This window comes from Protopterus annectens, chromosome 12.part0, assembly GCF_019279795.1.
Source record: "Protopterus annectens isolate FY-2018-M chromosome 12.part0, PAN1.0, whole genome shotgun sequence".
In the NCBI taxonomy this organism is placed as follows: domain Eukaryota; kingdom Metazoa; phylum Chordata; order Ceratodontiformes; family Protopteridae; genus Protopterus; species Protopterus annectens.
Window position 1 is genome coordinate 160,618,530 of NC_056746.1, and position 24,707 is coordinate 160,643,236.

Sequence of the window (24,707 nt, forward strand, 5' to 3'; positions counted from 1 at the left end):
ATTGTCCTGCAAATTTCTGTATTCTTTCCCCATTGTCCTACAATCTGCTTTCCACCCCTATTTTTACCACTATCCTATCAACCCCTTTTTCCATACATTTAATTTGGTCAAAAACTAGAATCACATGCAACACGCATTGCCAGAAGTGGCCCACGCAAAAAGCCTTCACTTTTCATACACAGCATTTGTGTTGAGGTTAGCATCATGCACAAATTCTGAGTGACTGTGAAGGCCATTTCACTTCCTATGGCAAAAGCTGAAGCTTTTAATTTCAGCCACAGTAGTCTGGTTACTTTTGTGCAAAGGTGCTTAAATCCACTGCACTACTGGAATATAAAGTGAAGGCAGACTAAAGGCACTACTATGAAACTGTAACAGTTCTTAGGCTGCTGGATGTAATGAACAAGAAGATCCTATGTGGCATGCTGAGATAATTCTCCTGTTTATAGTCTGTTTTGCATAGTGCCATGAGTTCATTTATAGCTGTAGGTCAAAATATTATTTCATTATATTTTATATTCCTATCATATAGCTAACTGCAAATGTTTGTATTTCTCTCCATTTACAACATTTCATACAATTTAAATAGTGCAGCAAGAAAGTGTTTGCAAACATATTCCATCCCCAACAAGGAGACTTAGTAATCCCACTTATTCTGCTTATGTCTTTATGCTGATTCTAGTCTCCTGCCCCCTAGAGCAAGAGCTTTATTATACAGAGGATGACAGAATAACAATGGGGTAATAAGTAAGAGTAACACACCATGCAGACAGTCCTGCATACCCCAAAAACAATACTGTTGATATTCCTCTCTCCATCTCTCTCTCTCTCTTCAGACTTTCTGCTTCAGTAGTTGTCACTGCCCTTCAACTATGTTATTTAGACTATGGGAAGTAGGAGTTCCTTTGTAGCTTGATAAGATAATGCACCCCATCTACAGACAGATTTTTGCAAACTTTCAAGGGTTCTAATCCAGACATAAGCTTAGTATTACTGACTGTTTTAGTACACTATTCTATGTGTAGCTATTGCCTACATATTGTTATAAGCCAACATTTTCCTGCTTCTGTCATAAGCTACTTGGTCCCTGCCTGCATCTCATCATGTCTATGTATCTTCTGTGATCTATTTTATCTGTCTTCCTCATCTACATTTGCACAATATCTAGTGCTGAACACCAACTGCACCTCCGGCTAAATGGAAGCACACAGCTTATGGCAAAATCTTGTGAGTTTTTGCCTTCAGGCACATTACTCTGGCATTCTTTGCACTGTTATGCTTAGCTATGTTTAGCTAGTTTAATATACTTTTCAACAAGCTGAAGAACTGAATATACAGCTTACAGTTGTCATGAGGGTAATGGAGAGTCATACATACATTCTTCTTTACTGCAGTCTATTGTTACATGGGAATTTGTGAAGTATGACTTCCCATGTGGAGTGGTTAGATAATAATTAGGCCTGTAGATTGTCATGGTCTGAATCCAGATGTATGACAAAGTGTTTTTGAATGTTTTGTTATGACTCCTGTGGGTGTAATTTCTGGGTTCACATTTTTTAACGCGCATTAGCCTGTTGCTGTATTAATGTGTCTGCAACTTACTGTGAACATTATTTTGTAAAGATCCTGCATGAATAGTTATGATGATAAAGCAAACAGTAACACAACCCAAATATGTGCACAAAAGTAACATGCACTTATGTTACTATGTCTGTATTATGCATTTCTGCCACCAACTGTTCAACTTTTCCCACCAATTCTGTGTCATCCAATAAACCTCTTTGATTCACAGCTGCTTCTATAAGATATGTTTCCACTAGCAATAATGACATGCTCGGTCCCACATGTTTCATAATACACCTCTAGCATACATATAAGGATTGCAGCTGTCATAAACATGTAAATCATGACACCTGAAACATGACCATAACACCTATCTATTCTGTATTCCATCAGATTCACACATGGTTGTATGTGTAAAATGCTTAAATCATGAGACTGGAAACATGACCGGAACATCTATCTGTTCTGTATTCCATCAGATTCACACATGGTTGTATGTGTATAATGCTTAAATCATGACACCTGAAACATGACCATAACAACTATCTGTTCTGTATTCCACCAGATTTACACATGGTTGTATGTGTATAATGCTTAAATCATGACACCTGATACATGACCATAACACCTATCTGTTCTGTATTCCACCAGATTTACACATGATTGTATGTGTATGATACTTATTTGCTTAAAGTTGGCACAGAGCACCACAGAGTACTGCCAGTTCCCATTCTAGGTTTGACACCTCAAGACATGATTATACACGGGCTAATATTTTGTATCAGCTACGCAAATTAGTTTGGCAGCTCCATGCTTCAGGTAGAAATAAAAAAAAAATTACAACTAATAATTTAGGTTGCACAACATCTGTATGTCTGTATTGAATTTTGACAACGTTATCTGGATGTCAGAGTAAGTTGACTCACTTACGTCAGTCTGTTAATGTATGTCTGCACTCCAATCATTGCACTTGCAACTCTGTTACAATGTTGGGTAGTCTGGTCCCATATAATACATCACTGCAAGTGCACTGTCCTATTTACGAGGTGTCTGCTTGTATTGTCAGTGCACATTGACCAAGCATGAGACAAGATAAGTGTGCAATCATCCCAGAATGATGTGGCATGAACGCTTCATTGATAATCCAGTGGTTTACAGCAGTGATTGCCATTGACATCCATACTGTGAATCAGGTCTATGTCCCTCACAGTAACATAATGTACATGAATGACAGTATATAAATCTTAGCAGAGAAGTATGTCATTACATGGGATAATCATAGTGCCATTAAACTGGCCTGTCCACATGGATCTATGTCAAAACAATGAATTACCATAACGTCGAGTTGCAAAATAGTGAGACGGAAATGATGAAATTTCGCATTCACGAATGTCTAGATTGTCGTAAATTTCCCCTGGAAAGTAAATGATTGGCCAACAAAACTTAAAAAAACAAATCAAAGCAAATAAAATCCACCCAAGTGAGGGGCTTTGCCCTCCCTCAACCCTCAACTAAATATGCCAACTCCGAGATCACACTAGAGCAGAGAAAAGGGCAAAATTCACCATATTGCCCAACAGACATTTTCGCTGTGAAAACTTACGATGATCTGGACATTCGTGAATGTAAACTTTCTACATTTCCGTCTCACCATTTTGCAACTTGACGTTATGGTAATTAATTATTTTGACATAGTTCCATTCCACACATATGCATTTGTCCCAAAATCTGCAATGTACAATACTAGCTGTTCCAGGCACTGTATTTTTACTAATTACAAATGTGCTTTTTCACAGTGTTAATTCAGTTTTCTTTTCTGTTTCTTGTGACTAATACTGTGCTCTCTACATTCTACAACTAAATAGGTAAGACAATGAGAAACGTGTGTGTGTGGGGTATGGTGACAGATACATAATGCTTCAATGCCATCTGTGATGTGTCCACTTCAACCTAGGAGAATACATTTAACTTTGCACACAGCTCCCTCTGCACTTTGTCCTACTTTTAACACAAGCATCTTCACTGCAACACGCTGATGAGGTCATCCATCAAAAATGCACTCTGTCCCCTTAAGAGTCAAACTTGTCCTGTTGCACTTGTGGCTAAGATTTTGTTCTCTGAATTATATAACTAAATAGGAAGTTCATATCCCATAGTGGGGAACTTGCGTCTATGGCTTCAATGTCAGTTATGTATAACTTCCCGAACAGTCATGTTGTATCAGCTCTATGTGGCACACCATCTTTACCTTCACTAGCCATGTCTTTAGCAGTCAAGCTTTCACTCAGCAGAAGATTTTTAACATGGAAGAGTATGCCCCATCTCGTCCCATTTTTACCACAAAAGTCCTCTCTTCGTCCGACTAATGAGGTCAGCATCTCAAGCTGCATTGTGCCCTTACAACTCACAGTTTTCCTGTCATGCTTACACCTAATTCTGTTACATATATTGTGTAAATAGACAGGGGGTTTGAATCCAACACTGGATAAATAATGCCAGTGCATGTACTGTCATGTACAGTTGTGACTGTGACAACATCCCTTATGCAAAATTCCATTTTGTGATGTATTTTCTCTGCCAGAGGATTAATCTATAGATCTGTATTACTCCAGGCAATAAAGATTTTTGGAAATACAATGCTTAGATCATGCTATCAAAAAAGTACCACATCAATGAGATCATATGAGTTACCCTGTGGCACTGGCTGTTGATACTGTGCTCTCTAGAGGAAGGAAGTTTGAGTCCAGCAATGATATACTACTGTCTGTGGCTGTTTGTCTGTCATGCTGTGCAGAGAAAGCTTGTAATTTGTATAGCTATGTAATGTTACATTATGTCTGATTGCCATTCTCCCAACACAGTGATAACTGCATTATGCCTTTCATGTGTCTGGATATACCTAACAGCAGGCAATGTCATATGAGAATCACACATATAGCAACAGTATTTTAAAGACAAGGCAGGCACTCCTCTCCCTTGCAACAATAAAATGATGCCCTGGCTTCAAAGACTAAAATATCTCACACTTGTAGCACTAGTGGCACTGTGGTACATGCATTCTTTCCAATATCAAGTGGCTTCTGTTGTCACATAGTCAGGTGTTCAAAGTCCACATTGGCTGACTATAAGTCCTAATGCTGTTATGCATGAATGACATCCACAAGCATCATAATATGTACAATTACAGTGAGAGAAATCCCTCAGCTCTTTTATCTTGTACAAATTGCAATCCAATCTCATGATGTAATGACTAACATGTTTATAATTAGTGGGCTTACAAAACTTGTGGATTAGTTTCAGTCAAGGGTAACATTCTATGAATGTATTGAAATTACATGAACAACGCTGCATGGAGTTAAGTGGTGATGACAATGACATTGAAATTTAACCAAGCTAATTCAGCACTTGACTTCCTGTGTTGACGATTTAGCCAGGAAAGTTAACAGTGAATGTAACTTTAGTACTGGGAGTGTTCCTACACCTGAAATAAGTTATGAAGTAAATTTGGCAGCATCCAACAATGTTTTGTCTTTTATTTCATTGGCACCTCTGAGTGTATTTATACAGCAGGCACCCACTGAAAGTAGCCTGTGTACAAGCACCAATGTGACAAACAATGGAGTTCAGCATTTGCATTCTGTTACTCAAGGTAATGTACCTAATATTACCACTCCATCTTTCTCTGATCTTTCTAATGGACCTGTGCAACTGTTTGGTGAGAATGCAGCTGGAAACTCTGGTAGTAGTAACAACTTAAATTCTGAGAATAATAGTATTGTGGTCAATCTTAAAACATTTGACTCTAAATTGCTCAAGTGCAAAAAACTTCAATTAGAGGTGGCTTATTTGGTGAATGTATTTGCAGATGCCACATCCCTAAGGGGCTTAGGCAATGGAAGTATCCGGTTGGTTTGGTTAAGCATTCTTCTTTCCATTGCTAACTCATGCACCTATTTGACCGACATGGATGTGAGTTTTTGGGATTATTGGTAAAAGATTATTGCCTTACTGAGGAGCTTAGTGCACTTGAAAACAACATCAAGGGAGATCCTGATTTTTCTCGATATAAATATGACGTTTGTCGTATTTTTTCCAGCATTGAAAGCAGCCTGGGTAAACTTCGGGGGATTAAGTTAAAAAAATTGAATAGGGATAAGCATGATATGACAATGGGATAGATCCCCCCCCCCATTTACAAACCCAGGATGAAGGGTGACTTACACATTTTGGTGACCCTAATGAAGGATTTGGGGAGACTGGCATTAATGACTCTTACACTGGCAACTCTACTGACAGCCAGGGAGAGGGTTTACCTGTTTGAAGCAGTGAGCACATAAGGGAACAACAACAAAACAACACTTCAAAACAAGGGGATTTTCAGACTGACAGGGCAAGGAGCCAACCAGGAATGAGGGGTGGTTCTTCCCAAGGCCAATGCCAGAAGAAATGCCACACAACAGATGGAGGAGATAGCCTTAGTGGAGGCCCCTTCGGTGAATGACAGCAAATCCAATGAACTTAATTTACGTGTTTTAGTGAATTCTACAGGTGACTTTAAAATTTATAACTATTCTTCCTATGATGTGCCACACAGTTTAGTTGATGTCTTGGCTAAGGGTCTTGGTTTTGTTCAGAGTGCACATACTGACTTGGCCAGAACACTAGTGGACCTTAAAATGTTTGTACAGAAGGTGAATTTGAATTCATTGTTTGTATAATGACACTTGTAGAGTTTGAAGATTTTTAACCCGCCCTTACATCCTATACTATTGGTGTATGAAAAAATGCGTGAGTTAGACATTAGACATCTTTTAAATAAATCACGTCAATTTAGTACAGAGTTTAACATGTCAAGGAATGAAAGGACAGCGTTGCAGACATTTAAACTGCACCAGGTCAGGGTCATGAAACCTGATAAGGAGGGAGGCCTGGTCTTCATGGATGAGGGTGACTACATATGTATGGTGAAGCGTATCTTGAAGACTGATGCTTATGTCAAAGCCTCTTTAAACAAGATCAATGGAGCACATCGAATAATTAGACTTCTTGAATGACTTGTTTATTGAGGCCAGTATCGATACAGATACCTACAATTATCTAGACATTGTGTCCCCCCTGACTCCAACTATTTTTGGTATTCTGAAAATCTATAAAGACCTGGCCGGCCTCCCACCTGCGCCCCATAGTGGATGGTAGAAGGTCCATCACCTACGCCTGTGCTAAATTTGTTGACCTGAAGTTAAAGAAATACTTGGTGAACGAGATACAAATTTGCAGTGATTCATGGAATTTCTTAGAGACACTTAATTTCTTGCAATTTGATGAATGTTACAATTTTTTGACCATCGACATTAAGGATCTCTACACAGTTATTCCACAACATTTGAGCATAAGTTGGGTCAGGGAACATCGACATAGGAAATGTGCTGATAATGATGAGACATACCTGGTGAGATTCCTGTTGTACATTATTTTGTCCAATAACTACACCTTGTTTAAAAATGAATACTACCTACAAAAGACCGGGGTTGCCATGGGGTCAACCTGTGGAGGGAGTTTCACCAACTGCATGCTGGCACATTGGGAGTCTGAACATCTATTCAAGGATGAAATGTTTAAAAGCAGGGTACACTGGTATACCCGTTACCTTGATGATATTTTTGTAATTTTTAAAGGCGGGTATACAACAGCTTAGCAGTTTGTTAATCACATCTCTACCTTCACCACCTTTTTGAAATTCACCTTTAATTTTTCATCTGACTCAATTCCCTTTTTGGATGTCCTAATATCTAAGGACATACACAGTAAGAGGTATGTGGCTAGGATATATAGAAAACCCACATACTCGAATGCTTTTTTGCATTTCAAGAGCTTGCACCCCTTCCAGCAAAAGAAGGCAGTCATTAAAGGACAACTTGTAAGGGTGGCTAGGATGTCCTGTTTGGAAATTACCTTTCATGAAGAATGTAATTTACTAAGAAATATGTTTCTGAAGAGGGCTTATCCCTCTCAGCTGGTAGACCAGTTTATAGCTGAAGTCACTATCAAGAGAAAAATGGGGGTGTTTAAACCTATCTTGTATGCAGGGCAATGGAGACTACCTATGGCTATGTCTGATAATGGGGTTACTAGCTAGAATGTGGAACAGAGTTCTAACAAAACAGACTTTACTACCAGTTTTATTACTCCTTTTTCCACTGACGGTCAAGCCTTATGTGATATTATTACAAAAAACTGGGTAATAATCAGGGAAGACACAACTACGAAGCTTAGACTAGGAGACTTCCCCAAGGTTGTCTTCAAGAGAGGTTGGACCTTAAAGATGGTTTTGGAAAGACCTAAAGATTTGTATGTTCCACGTGGTGGTATGTATAAATGTGGGAGATGCACATGTTGTAAATTTATTGACACCACCAATAGGTTTAACATCAATAACACTAAATACACCATCCATGGGAAATATAATTTTGACACCACTGGTGTTGTTTACTTGCCTAGGTGCCAATTTTGTTGTGGTTTCTACATATGAAAAACTGAGAGAGACTTGAAGCAGCGCATCTATGAACACCAGTATGAAATAGCGAAGTCACATTTAAACAATGCACTGGCCAGACACACTGCTGCAAACCCAGGGCATACCTTTTTATTCTTGGTCATTGCGCAAGTAAAGAAGGATGTAAGGGGTGCCCTTTGGTCGTTGACGTTAGAGGAAAGGGAATTTTTATTTATTTATTGACATTTGTTAACCGGGTTGGTCCAGCTGGGTTTTTGGCCCGTTATCAGTGGAGACCCGAGGAGAAAAGCTCCAATATAGATATATACAGACATAAAAAGGTAACAATTTCAACTGACATATGATGAGATATGAAAAAAAAAGAAAGAAGAAAAAAATAATACAAGAACACTGCGGTTACAGGTGAAAACACGCAATCTATTTACATTATGTGAACTATATGGGCCGGATTCATGAAGGCTTGCACGGAGTCTAAGAGTAGAGTAAGACTCCAGACAGGCAATATGTCTGCCGAGCAATTCAGCAACAGCTGGCAGGGGCATGCATGAGAGCTCCTAAAACTACTCTTGCACGGACAGTGTTATGTTTGCAAATTACCTCATTTGCTGCTGAAAGCTAAGCAAATGAGGTAAATTTGCGATCCAGGAAACACTAACCTGTCCGAGTAAGAGAAGAGTTATTTGTAGAAATGTACTCCATTGGTAACGGAGTGCCATTCTGCAAATAGCAAAACGGAGCTATGACAGCTCCAAATAAAGGATGCATCCAGTTGAGGAAGCATGCCAATAGCCAAATATAAGGCCATTGGCATTTGTATCTGTTGCAAATTAATAAAAATCAATTTTTTTCCCCAATCTCCGATGCTTAAGTATAGCGCAGTGCCGCGCAAATGTGTGGCGCTATAAAAACCAGAAAATTTAAAAAAAGCCAAAAATAGGCATTCTTATTAAAAATATTCTTCTGCCATACAGGTGAATGACAGGCTGAAGACAAGATGGCTACTGAGTAGTGGTTGCTAAGGGGGGAAGCTCAGTTTGAGAGATGTAACTAAGCATTAGTAGGCAATCCTATGCAAATGAGGATAAGGATAGTGAATCCCAATTTTCCCTGGCATGTGAGCCATGTCCCTAGAGTGTAAGTGTAGGATTAGGGGAGTAGTAGAGTAGAAGATAGGTGACATAATGAGGGGGTATGTATGAAAGACTGTAAGCTTATTGGAGCAGAATGGCATGTGTTTGCTGTGAGTTACTCAGGACTGGAAGAGACGTGTCTACAGTTGTCTTAACTGAAACCCAGAAACTGAAGGTGTACGCCGTGGATATCACTAAAGTTTCTTGCAAAGGTGCTTATACTGTGTGCTCGTGTGCACGCCTGTAAACCCGTCTTAGCCTGTGTGTGCCTGTGTAAGCCTGTGTAAGGCTGTCTAAGCCTGTGTGCGGGGATGTGCACCTGCCTTAGCCTGTGTGTGCGCGCGTCGCTGCCCCCTGTGGAAACAGAAAGGGAAAAGGAAGGAAAAGAAGTAGTAGGAAGTTAACTAAGGAGAACTAGCAGAGCTGCCAGGTGAAATCAATTAGAATCAGCCAATTACACAGGCAGTACACTAGCCCAGCCCAGCACTTAAAATTCTGCAAACAACATTCCCCCATGTTTTTCTCAGAAACACTGCAGTATAAAAAGAGAAGTGAAAACTTAAAAAGCTTAACTGAGACAAAATAATGTTAGGGGCTGCCATTGCTATTATAAGGCAACATGTGCAAGATGCTGAGGGTGGTGCCATTGTGAATGCTGCTGAGCAACCCACAGTGAGGAGACGGAGAAGAGTGTACAGAACCAGGGTAACCTACCAGGGGCTACATGAGCTGGAGATAGTGGAGCGCTATAGAGTGGACAGAGACCTCCTGCAGCAAATTGTTGAGCTGTGCAGGCCACGCCTCACACAGAACCAACAGAGGGGAACCCATCCCAGTGGAAACCAAGGTATGTGTTGGCCTAAGAATACTAGCAACACGTACCTTCCGGAGTCCAACTGGTGATACGATGGGGATTTCACAGGCATCAGCATCCAGGGTACTGCACAAGTTCCTGAATGCCATGTCAGCACATGTCGGTGATCATGTATATTTCCCCAATTCCCGTGAAGCATTGGCCAGCAATATGCATCTCTTCCAGCAAATAGCGGAATACCCTGAGGTAGTGGGTGCAATTGACTGCACGCACATACACATCAAAGTACCAGCCGATGAGCAGGGTAGGCCTACATCAACCGCAAGGTCTTCCACTCCATCAACTGCCAGGTCATGTGCGTTGCCCAGGGCATAATACTGAATGTGTGTGCAGGCTGCCCTGGAAGCTACCACGATTCCCATATCTGGCATCTGACGCAGCTGTACCAGACATTTGCCAATGGGGATATCCCTGACCGTCACCTAGTGGGGGATGCTGGATACGCACTGGAGCCGTGGCTGATGACACCCATCAGAAATGCACACACACCTGAACAAGAACTCCATAATGAGGCACACGCACAAGCACGAAATGTAATCAAGCGTGTGTTTGGGATGCTCAAGTCACGGTTCCGGTGCCTGAACACATCTGGTGGAGCCTTGCAGTACTCACCAACTACATGTACCCAAATTGTCATGGTATGTGCCATGCTACACAATATGATCCTGCAAAAACAGCTGCAGCAGGAACAGCATGGGGCAGGGCCAAACAGCCCCCACCATTGCCAAGGCCTGCACAGGCACAGCGTGACTCAGAGGAGGAACAATCTGAGCCTGCCCCAGTAGGCAGAAGGAGGCGTGCCCAGTATGCCTTGGCCTTGGCAAAGAGGCAACGCATAGCACATACACTGGCTCAGTAGGAACCCTGGAAATGATACCTCTCTCTGACTCACACATAATAAAAGGGATGCCTAACTTGACACTACCTGTTTTCAAACATGTATAGGGAGTGTACTATGTGCATCCAAAACAGGCAAACCTGCAGCACCACCTGAGGCATGATTGCCATGTTTTAAGCAATATAAAGCAGTGCTAGGCAGCTTTTACCACTAATTAGTATATGTAAACAAAATTTCCTGTGCCAACTAGCGCAACGTCGGGCAACATTGAGCAATGTTGGGCAAGGTCAGGCAAAGTTGAGCAAAGTCAGGTAAACATGCTCATATCTGCTTTACTGTTCCTTAAGCAGTCTGGTCTACCCAGCATGAAGATAAAAAGCAGTGACAGGGCTCGAACTCAGGATACTGTGCACTATAGTCACAGTACTGAACCACTAAGCCATGACAGCATTTCACTGGCACAGACACAGCAGGACAACTGTACACTAATGCAAACACAAAGACATGCTGTAGCATGCCCGTAAAGAGGCATATGGGTAACCTCCCCACAGGCCTATGCAGACAGGCGGTGTGATGTGGGTTGGGTAGGCTATGAAGTCGCAATCTAATATACGTGACAGTAGACACTAAGATCTGTAGTACAGTAGTATGCCTCAAGCCAGTATGATAGGCAACAGTACAGACTGAAATGGAATACCTTACATATCAGTGCAGGCCTAGCAAATGTGTATAAGTGTCAGGTGAACCCCTCATCCTATGTACACCCACAGTAACAATCGGGTGTGCCCCCAGGTAGAAATGTACAAAGAATAGCTGTCCCCCCTGTATGTAGAAATGTTGATAAGTCTATGCAAAGTGTCTCATGGAAGCCCTGCAGGCACAGCATGATCCCTGTTGATTTATGACACAAAGGTGAGCCCTGCTGTAAAAATACAACTTGATTTTCCACACACATATAGTATAAATGTCTATACCGGGCGTGCTCACACACTTGTAGTGGATTTTATTCAGCGTCACACTGAAAGGTCATACTGGGCATGCTTGCACACAAATAAATGAAGCAAATGTCAGGCAACAACATACTGAAAGGTCATACTGGGCATGCTCAAATACTTAGGCTAAATATGGAGGTGATAATAAGGGATCTATGGACAAATCTGGATAGTCATCTCTACTTCCAGAAACACATTCACAAAGTGGTCAGAAAATCATGCTATGTGTTCACACAACCTGCCAGGGTCTGTGCATGTAGGTCAAAGGAGGTTCCCTCTACTCATCAGTCATCAGACCCGTCAGAGAGTACCACAACACACTTGCGATGAATCTGACTAGGCACTTTCAGCAGCTGGAAAGACCACTGAAGTACCTCAACAAGAGGATTACTGGCCTCAAACAGTTGCCCCATGCAACAAGACTGAATTTAACCCAATCTGTACTCTGTTGCATACTGTCTACTCAGCAGATCTCTGCACAACAGACAGGTCCATGTCATGGCAACACTCAGATCTGTTCTGAGTTACAGCTCAATGGCACTACATATACAGACCCAACTGATATTGCCAACATCCTGGCAGATAGGATCAGTGTTAACTTTACCCCCCTCTTACCCATGAAAGAGCACATCACTATAATGGAAGATTGCAAAGTTGCTGTCATCACAGCTGCACAGGTAAAAAACTCTCTCCAAAGCCAGTATCACAGCAGCCATGGGACCAGATAACTTCCCAGGCTGTGTTCTACACAAACCACAGAACTAACAGGCACCACACCGACGTACATGTTCAGTCATAGCCACACTTCAGGCTTTGTGCCTGCTGAATGGTGCACAGCGACGGTTATCCCACTACACAAGGGTGGAGACACCATGGACCCCAGGAACTAGTGCCCCATTAGCTTGATGAGCCTGCCCTTCAATGCCATGGAATGTATCATCATACAACTTATAAAACATACATTTGTAATCCCCAAACCCTGGACCACAACCATGTTGGGTTTGTAAAATGCAGACCATGTCTCCTAAACCTGATAGATGACATTGAAGCAGTCATCAGAACCGTAGACAAGGGTAACGTGGTTCGCACAGCCTATGTAGATCGTGCCACGGCTTACAACACCACCCCACACTCTGTAAATATAGATAAACCCACTAAACTAGGTATAAATTGCTATGTCACAAGATGGGTTGCCAACTGGCTCACTGACAGAACACACACGGTGAAAGTAGCAGACTCCAAGTATGACTTTGGACCAGTGACGAGTGCAGTACCACAGGGTCCAGTCCTGGGTCCTGTCCTGTTTGGTATCTACTTCCCTGAAGTAAACTTTAACATGGAAGGTCTGTGGCTACTGAAGTTTCCAGAAGACTGCAAACTAGGAGCCATAATTGTAAACACTAAAGATGTGGACATCCTACAAAAGGGCCTCACTGAGACAGATGGCTGTTGTCAAAGCCATGGGCTCTAGCTCAATGCCAAAAGGTGCATTGTCATCCCCTTTGTTAAAAACTCTGTAGCCATGAATTACAACCTAGGTGGTAGTATACTTAACACTGAAAGTGTGACAAGAGACCTTGGGTCACAGGTGGACAGTGGACACAACTGTGATAATCACATCACCGCATTAGTCAGGAAATCCTCCTATGTGGCACACCTCATCACAAAAGGTGTCTCATGCAGAATAGAAGAGGACATTGTTCCCCTCTACTCATCACTCACTAGAACCATAATAGAGTACAACGCCCGTTTTGCTATGTACCTCACAAGACAACTACAACAACTGGAAAACCTGCAGCAATACCTCACAAAGAGCATTAGCGGCCTGAAATGCAGAATAGAAGAGGACATTGTCCCCCTCTACTCATCACTCACTAGAACCATAGTACAACACCCCTTTTGCTATGTACCTCACAAGACAACTACAACAACTGGAAAACCTGCAGCAATACCTCACAAAGAGCATTAGCGGCCTGAAATACATACCATACACACACCATCTCAAAATGCTCCTGCCGTACTCCCTTGCATATCGCCTACTCAGAGGTGTTCTCTGCCTAACATACAAAGCTATGTCAAACACAGAGCTGTTGGACATGCACTACGTAAAACACTCACATTCCCACTGATCTTCGGACCCAAAATCACGAGTGAAATACAACAGGAAGGGGTGTATCCATTTACCTTATGGATACCCACACCTTCAGGTTAGTGGCACAGCATGAGGCCTTGGAGACCATGCAAGTGCAACTAATATTGGGCAAAGCTGCTTATCAGATTGTAGCCTGCTACAGATCACCTACCTTGTCTCAGGAACCTCACGCAGTATTCCTGAGAACAGTGGGAAATATAAAGGTCCTATCAAACACCATTATATGAGGAGATTACAACTACCCAAACAGTGAGTGGGAGAATTACTCGCATGTAACGTCCTTTGCCCAATGCTTCCTAGAGTTTAAAAACTCTAACACCCTGGAACAGCTGGTCACCATGCCCACTAGAGGTGACAACATACTGGACCTGATCATCACCAACATGGGGTACCAGTATACCACAACAGAGATAAACCCCTCGCTGGTAATATCAGATCATAAAGTAATCACACTGGACATCCACATCCCCCCCCCACCCCACCCCACCCCAGTCAATGAAACCACTGTGAAGACATTTTCAAAAGCAAACTGCACACTTCCCAAGACCAAAGTGGAAAGTTCCAAAGTCCCCTTGCTAAAGGATAATGCTATACAATCTGCCAAATCATTTACAAGTGCATCCTTTGAGCATCTACAGGGATGTATGGATCGAGACATCCCAAATAAAACCAAGATGCACTCCTCCAAAAATAAGAAACCAGTCTGGTGGTCGTCGCCCATAAATAAGCTAGACAACAGCAGGAGGAAATGAACACATGATAGAGCAAACTTCACAAAAGGAAAGGCATCACTGATCATTATTAGGAAGAAACAATGATCGCTCATAAAATAATCCAAGGCCAGTTTCTAAAGACAAATTGCCAAGGAATGTAAGAATAACAACCACAAAGCCTTCGTTAGCTATACCAAACATGTAGGTGGCAACTTCCAAATATGCTGTCAGCTACTGAAAAATGGCAAGAAATACACTGAACCAACTTACATTGCCCACATCCTGGGGGACAAGTTCAGTGCAAACTCCCCCCCCCATCACCCCGAAAAGGGCCTGTGTCCATCCCAGAAGAATGCAGAGCCCCAGACTTCATGGACATGCAGATAAAGACAGCCCTCTCCAAAGCTAAGAACACAGCATCGATGGGACTGGATGGTGTCCCAGGCTGCGTCTTACACCAGCCCTAAAAGGAACTACACCCTCACCTACATTCACTGTCCAGACTCAATTGTACCACAGGCTATGTACCCAAAGAATGACATACACCAACAGTCATCCAGCTCCACAAAGGGGGTGCCACAACAGAACCTGGAAACCATTGCCCTATAGGTCTACTCAGTCTGGTCTACAAAGCTATGGAGCAAATTATCATGAAACCCATAAACAGAGACATTGGGGACCTCCAGACTCTGGACTCTACAGAACTTGGCCTTGTTAAAGGCAGATCCTGCCTCCTAAACCTAGTTGACTTACTTGAAACAGTTACCAAGGACATAGATGGAGGTGAAAGTAGTCCACACAGCCCACCTGAACCTCACTAAGGACTTTCTAAACCATTTCCCACTCTGTCATAATGGAAAAACTTACCGGCTTGAACATTAACAGCTATGTCACAGGATGGGTGGCCAAGTGGCTCACAGATCTAACACAAATGTTCAGGGTTGCGGGTGCCATGTCCAACTCTAAACCAATCACAAATGGCACCACACAGGACTTGGTCCTGGGACCCCACCTGTTCAGTAGATACTGCTCAGAGGTACAGGCAAGCATGGGAGGAGTATGGCTGAACAGGTTTGCAGATGACTGCTAACTGTGGTCCATAATCGACTCTACGGCTGACACAGACATCCTCCAGAAGGGTCTTACAGAGACAGATACCTGGTGTCAAAACAATGCCCTCAAGCAGAATGCCAAAGAATGCATAGTCATCCCCTTTGGATAAAACAAAGTGCACACAAATTACCACACAAGTGGTAATCCAGTATGTACGGAGAAAGTCATTATGGCCCTGGGGACACAAGTAGATAGTAAACTCTCCTTTGATGATCACATGGCCAAAGTGTTTAGACATTCCCTGCCACCTAATGTCACCTAATTTGATGATCACATGGCCAAAGTGTTTAGACATTCCTTCTATGTAGCCCACCTAATGTCACCTAATTTGACCCACTTTGTCTAGTCTGATGATGTCACCATCCTACAAATATCCATGTGGAAAGGAGAACTCACAGTAATGTGTATAGCGCGTTGTGTAAATGCGTACTCCTGTAGTATCATAAAGTAGTTAGGTAGAGGTTTGAATCCTGCACTTGACAAGTGTGTGTGTTTGTGTGTGATCTCCTTGGAGGGGAGCAACCTTTTTGGAGAGTAGTAAAACACCTTAAAAGTGGTATACTTATCTTTGTCAAGTCTGATGATGTTACCATCCTACAAATATACCTGTGGAAAAGAGACCTCCCAGTAATGTGTACAGTGCGTTGTGTTAATGCTTACTCTTCTAGTATCATGAAGTAGTTAGGTAGGGGTTTAAATCCTGCACTTGACAACTGTGTGTGTGTGATCTCCTTGGAGAAGAGCAACCATTTTTGGAGAGTAGTAAAACACCTTAAAATTGGTATACTTATCTTTGTCAAGTCTGATGATGTCACCATCCTACAGATATACCTGTGGACAAGAGACCTCCCAGTAATGTGTATAGTGCGTTGTGTTAATGCGTACTACTCTAGTATCATGAAGTAGTTAGGTAGGGATTTGAATACTGCACTTGACAATTGTGTGTGTGTGTGTGTGTGTGTGTGTGTGTGTGTGTGTGTGTGTGTGTGTGTGATATCCTTGGAGAGGAGCAACCATTTTTGGAGAGTAGTAAAACACCTTAAAAGTGGTATACTTATCTTTGTCAAGTCTGATGATGTCACCATCCTACAAATATACCTGTGGAAATGGAAACGTCCAGTAATGTGTATAGCACGCCGTGTTAATGTGTACTGCTCTGTTATCATAAAGTAGTTAGGTAGGGGTTAGAATCCTGCACTTGGTGAGTGTGTGTGTGTGTGTGTGTGTGTGTGTGTGTGTGTGTGAGTGTGTGTGTGCTTTATGTGTGTGACACTGTTGGTTAATGTGTTGTGGGTTTTGCTTTTACTACTGTATGACATATTAGTATGACAACAGTATGTGCATTGTACATGTCAGGTAGCTGTATGGCAAATACATATACATACATGTGACCTCAATTATGTCATAGGTGGGAACCCTGCTTTCTCCATGAACACATCTGTCATCTTTGCCAGAGTGTGCTTCCACTTTCCAGACCTTAGGTCACATCTGTATGCTTGTGACAAGGCCAGCCACTGCAGTGATCCTTGGCCTCGGTCATCCATATCACACACACTCATTACCGTTTCTATTGAATTGTGTGAGTGAGGGTTTATGGCTGAGGTATATTTCAGACCTGTTCAAATGCAGCAAAGTCTGTCAATGACGGCTATTCATTATAGGTGTACAACAATCTTCGTGGATATTCATGCAGACCCCTTATTGCTTATGTGATCCAGCGAGGGATTTCAAAATACCTTTGGAAATGTGATTACCAAAGGAGAGATGACGTAACACTTGGCTGCATGTACACATCGGTACCTGTTCAACATGTTGGTGGCTACTACATATGTGGTACTGTGGGGATACTATGTTTCGTAAAGGTGGATGACTATGCTTTGGTTGGCTTATATCTTTACAGCATGGGTTTGACAACAGGTATCTGTCTGTATGATACCCTTGTGGAGGATGCGTGTGTCATCTGGATAATGCATTATAGGCCACAGTATGCATTTCCAGACGTGGACAGACATATCCCTACTGTGATTGCTTGTACCTAAGAGAGCTATATGCCAAACAGGAGTGGTCTCAGGAATGGGTGCAGGTTAATACCACTGGTTACTGGCATAGTATAGTACCTGAAGGATCCAAATGTTACTGTGTGTCCTACATTTGTGTGTCAGTTGTCAAGACATCATTTGTTTATGGTCAGGCTGTTGAGGTTATGTATACTAACAGAATGCAAAACAATGACAGATAGTAACAGTATCACCCACAGCACAGTGTCAAACCATGTCATACACACGTGTACTCAAGTTCCAAAATGTGTGTAGTACAATGCATACTGGCCACCAATAGAAACTATGGAGTGTTACTGTGTAACACAGGGCATGTCACCCTGCCCATGTGTCCACTATGCACGTACATGCAGACAGTGCACCTCCACCAGGTTCACAAATGTACACCTGCAAATCTGTGCTACACACATCCCACACGTACTGTCCACTCTCTAACACATGCTGCCAATACTACACACATCAGCCAAGTGGCACATGGCGGGCAATACACTATTGGAACTAACACTGGTGTAAACAATACTACATTGACAATCATAGCTTTAATGCATCATGCCTGCCTAGCTACACCTTCAAGGATTTCATTACACTCTACTGCTGACAACATGCTAACATTGCTATACTGCTGTAAAGTCACCCTGCATCAGCACCATGGTGGCCTGTTTCTGCATCAATGTTACAGATGACAGGAGGAGGCACAGGTTTCATCATATGCACAGGGTGTGTTGTTGGTTTGCCAGAGGCCTACATTGATCCATACAATCGACATGTATATGTGTGTGTGTGTGAAGGCCACAAGTACTGCTATGGGCCAATGTTGATGTAATGTGTGTGGGTATGTGTTAGCCCTAGGTGTCTGGTTTGTGTGTGTGTGTCTGCATGCAAACAGTTCCACCATGTGGCTGCCATATATGGGGATTTGTGGGACAGCCACAGACTGTACCTGCCAGGCTTTACAAATCACCATCTCTGGCCACGAACATGGTACCTGTGCCTGGCAGGTGTGCTACTGACAGCATCAGGTACTAAGCCAGACTGGGTACTATCCTCAGAGGTGGACAGATGTACACTGGACCCAGGTCCCTGCTGGGACTGTCCAGAGCCACGTGCACATGGTCTTCTAGGATGGTCTATGGACAGCCCACCCCCAACATTGCTGGGGCTGGTACTGGCACTACAGGAGCAGCTGTGACTTGAGGGATGTCCGTGGTGACTGCCAGCTGCTGATGTTGCTAGCATACGTCCATGTCGACATCTCAACCATCCCGCACTGTTCTGACACATGGACATGACATTGCGGAGGACATCTAATGTCTCACCCCAACATCTATCAGTGACCTCAGTGTAATTAAGGATGGCACATGCTAGGTCATGGATACTGTCAATTACAGCAGTGTTATGTGCCCTCTGTGCCCTTAGTCACTGTCTGGTGTACCGTTCCATACATGCCTGTGCCTCCATGACATCCTGGAACATGCGTGAGGTTGTAAGACCTGTGGCACGTCTGCCAAGGGCATGATGAGCAGCAGTGCTCCGACGAGAACCCCTGGACATCTGCCTATGTGGTACCATTCCAGACAGCTGGGTATGGCTGCTATGTTGGGATGCATGTGCCGTAGATACCACACTGTCCTGGCCAGTGCCAACTGTACACTGTCCCTCAGCTAAGGGCATTGGTGATGGATGTATTGGCAGTATGACTGTGTGCATGGATGGGGTGGACACTTGTGTACTGTTGATTGGTGGCCCAACGACAGACCCTGGCAAATATGCCTGTGCCTTAACACACCTATCCTCATTATCACTATTTGTGTCAGTGACATCAGGTTCCCTGCTGCAGTGAACCAGCCCACCCTTAGCACCTGTGAGAGGAAGAGAGGAAACACACTTTATGACCTGTACATGATGTCAGAACACATGCACACATGAACACAAATACACTCCTCACTAAAACACACACACCCACACACACACCACCAACAATCCAGAACATACTCAATAGCGGTTGATGGTGGGGTACAGTATCACAAGCCAAACAGTCATGTCACATGTATCAGCATGCAGGACGTGTGTTGCTCAGCAGCATGCAGTGCGAGTGTAGACAGCCCTTGCTAATAACAGTATACATGGCTGTGATGCATGTGTGTTGTTGTTCAGTGATTGGCCTCACCCTGGAATGCAATGTGTACATGGACACAACATTGCTGTGCAAGTATTAAAAGCTCTGCAATGTCCTGTGCACCATCACTCACAGGTATACATATCATGGCTGGATGTGTATCTGTGTGTCACATAGATATCCATTTCTGATTAGAGTGTCTGTGTCTTTAGCAGATAATTGTGGACACAGGTTTAGCACATGCATGCTATGTATATACACAGGATGAGTGATGCATGTATACCTGATGAAATACCATTGCTCAACATAGCCATTGTACAGTGGTTATGGTGAGTGTAGGACATATTGTGTACATGGCAGTGCCAGCCATGACATGGCATGCTACAACACAACTGCAACATTAAATATCACACATACCCAATGTGTGTCATGTGACCTATACACTCCATAGCATTACAAGACATATATGTGTCACTTTGTACAAATGGTGATTACTATGCATATTGTGTATAGGTGCATATGTTTGCACACACACACAACACTGAGGTGCATATCAATGAATGCTATGTGTAGTACTGTGGTTACTGTAACTGGATGGGGTGTAGTACCATGAGCCATCATCATGCAGCATCATGTGGTCACTCAGGGCTACTAATGTGTGCCAGACCGGCACCTAGCATGCTGTACCTGAACTGCAGTACCATGGCTACATTCACCATTTCACAGCCAGTTGTTACATGGGTTTGTAAGGTGCCCAGTAGGGAGCATTGCCTAACATGAATGTGTTATGTGTTGCAGAGTGTTGCACAGCCCCATGATAGGCCTCTACCCCTCAGGTATATTATGTGTGCTGTGTGGATGACATTTGGGATACTGGAGTGTGACCTTACAGCGGGTGTCTGAATACGCCATGTGTAGCATATTAATGTGTACTGCGTATGACAATGTTGTGTATGTTGTGTGCATGTGTATCAACTCTGCCTATCCATTGTCCACTACAGTTTTGCCACAATTGTGTGGGATGCTCTGTGTATTGCATGTGTTTGAGGCAGCTACTCACGTTACTGGGATGTGCATAGTCTCACAGCAAACATGCACAGCATGCATTATGCGTAGGTGTGTTACGTGTACATATCCTACACCTCACCTATGACATGCACATATATTATGCAATATTAAATGTAGAACACACTCACCAGCATGGGTCTGCTGCTTTGCTGTCACAGCAGAGGGACCTACAAGGATATGAGACAGTTTGTCAGTGGCAAAACTGTGACATTGCTACTGTGGGTTTGCAATCTTACAGTAGTACAATGGTTGACAGTCACAGGCCTACAGATTATGTTCCAAATTATCAGTATTGCACAACACCAGGCTCCGCATCTTCTAACTACACAGTACACATCTCACATATGTATGATCTACCAATACAGGTAACAGTAGTCTACAGATATGCCATGTTACCTGCATGCTCTGTGTCAACTTGCTGGATGGCTCCGGCCTCCATGATGATACATGTTTGCTGTTGTTGTTTTTGGCCAGGAGCCACCAGGCTGAGGAGCAGCTCCTCCACTCTGGTGAGGGGGGAATGGATGGCTACCCATGAACCTATGAACCTATATACCCCAGGGATTACCTCAGTGTCACTGCTCAACAGAGGCACAGCAAAATAATGGGTATAGTTCCCCATACTAAAGGGGTGGCGTAAGCCACAAAACTATGGGCTAGGCTTGTAAATGCCCTCGGGCAGATAGCCTAGTATGAACCTATGAACCTATATACCCCACCACCTGTGGCAAGCTGTTGTCTAAGGACATCAGACACACGCTGCCGGACATGTCTAAGTAAATCACTGCAGTGATGGCGTACCTGCTCATATGTCCGGTTATGCATGCCTATGTCATTTACCCGATGGACAACATCTTGCCACAGTGCAGTCCACTCATGCTGGTCCTGGCTGGTTCTTGAGAACAGCAGGGTGTAGTGCTGAACCAGGCTGGTTGTTATTTGCTCATCCTCTGCTGGGGTATATGTAGGATTGTGATGGTGGGCCATGACCCTGGAAGACAATGAAACAATATGTGTGAGCAAGTCATGTGGCACACTTAACATTCTAAAGTACAGATATCACTGAACTGCCATATATAGCAACCTATTGGCTGTCAGAGGATACACACTTTCAATACCACATATCAGTGCTCATACCACAACTGCCTGACATTGCCTGGCATGCTCTATATATCAAACCATGTTCTGCACAGCAACAAAGAGAAACCAGTATGTAAGACTATACAACAGTACATGTCACACTGTATGCGACACAATGCACCACCTAGCCACAGGAGGCATATATCAAGCTAATGCATAAAGAAATATGTCATCCATTGCAATGATTGTAAAGTCCAGTTACAGTATTACCAGTATACCACAACAGTTGTTGATGGCAAACCCCTGCCTAACATATGTGCACATTCGTTAGTATAGGTGGCATACTGGTGTACTAGACTATACATGTTGCTAGATACGCACTTATATCATGTAACACACATATGACTGAGGGCATGTTACAGGCATACCTACACACACATCAGACATACATACAAGACACAAAGGTATGGCAACCCAGATGAGCTTTACCTGTGCACCATACAGTACTGTGTGTCAGTACTTACAAAACATTATGCCTGAGGTATGTAATCTGTGAGGACTACAGGGAACACACATAACAGTGTTTCCAAGCAATGTGGACATACACCATACTGTGCTGTTTAGGCCTACAGCTTCAGGTAGTACTAAAGTTCATATGGGATTTGGATTCACCAGCAGTACCAATCAATAAGCATACATGTACTGCTTTAGCCTACAATGGCACATCACAGTCCACACCAAGGGACTACGTCAGACCGTATGCCATACTGCTTTTTCTGCTTAGCAATAGCATACACATCTTTTGCTGGGATCAGAGCTAGTACACAAAATAGCATGACTATAACAGTTTCCCACTAAGCTATCACACATATACACTGTACCGTAACTGTTTGGGGCTTGCTTTATTACTTTCTCTAACTCTGTGCTAGTCGCACAGTACCCAAAGTAATTGGCACCTAAACGTTCTATGCCCTAGGGGTAGCTCTTGGCTGTGTTTCGTTTTACTATTTGGGCTTGCTTTATTAGTCGCTTGTCACACAGTATTCACCCCATTGTAGCCTAGAAATGTTTGTTTGAGTAGCTCTTGGCTGTGTTTTTAACTGATTGGGGCTTCTCTTTTACTATATACTTGCTAGTAAGCCCAGTATTCAAGCCAATGCCACATGTAGATGCTCGACTTCTTTTGAGAAGCTTACAGCTGTATTTTAACCGTTGGGGCTTGCAAATTTAAACAGAATCCTTAGCTGTTGTCCCAAACTGTAGGTCTAGGCATTTGTTATGCTTAAATTTCTGCAGTATTTATATTGCCTGGCTTCTCGATGTCTGCCTGAGGCCTTGTAACTCAGCTAGGCGTGCTTATTTTAAATTGTCTGCAACTTTTAATTCCTCTGTACACTAAGAACTGTGTAGCATTGTTATCTACCTGTGTTTAGCGGTGTTCAGTGTGACTCTGTAAGAGTGTGACCTATTGGTTTTTTTTTTATTTTCTTGCTGCAATTTGCTTTATTTGTTCATATTTACTTTATGTACGCCTGACAACTGTCTTCTTGTGTTCCTTTGATGCATACACTGCTGCTTAATATCTTTCTTCTTTCTCCTGTATTTTGTAGCTTGGGCTCCTGCCTATTCTGCAATAACCTCTTGAAAAGTTCCCTCCTGAACACTCTGTCCAAGAACAGGCTAAACGAACTTTTAACTCCAAAACCTCTAAGGCCTTGCTACTGCTCCCTGGGTTCTTCCTACAACAAGGATTACAAGAAAGTATGTAAACTTTGTAAACTGTGCAGTTTCAGTTGATTCTACTAGGTCATAGTACGCTTCCCTGCCAGATTAGCCAGCAGCCACTACCCCCTCTTCTTTATTGCTTGCACTCCTAGTTCTCCCCTTAATTTCAACCCTCTTCTCTGCTGCTTTAGTTTTCCCTGCTTTCATTACCCCCTATCCTGAACACCGTTAGCTCCTTCCTCCCTTTCCTGACTCACTCTGTGGGGTCTCTACTGCCTCAGACTGACTGACCACTAGGTGGCACTCCTCTACCTTCTTGCTATCCCCACTACGTTTCCCTCTCACTCATCATCACCCCTAATACAGCCCTCTAACATCTTCCCTCTGTTCTCCCCCTCTCTACTGTCCAGGATCCCTAGCCACTCTTCGCTTTATTTACAGCCATCCTCTAACCCTTTCTGAAGTCTCTTCCTTCTCCCACTGTCTTTCTCCTTTACATCTACCCTTTAACTCCACTTCTCTGTATTCCCCATTCACATCTCTGCTACTCTTACCTTACCTATTCACATCCCTGCTGAACTTACCTTCAGACTATTCACTCTGTACTGATTGTCTTCCTCACTTTCTCCTCCTCTGGCTTTCCTGCTCCGTTCGCCCTGCAGGCTCACTCCGCTCCCCTACCCTGCCCCCAAATCTCACCCGCCCCCAGCACCTCTACATTTATAACTCACTAACTCCTCCCTCCTTATCGTTTAACCAATCACAGTCTTCT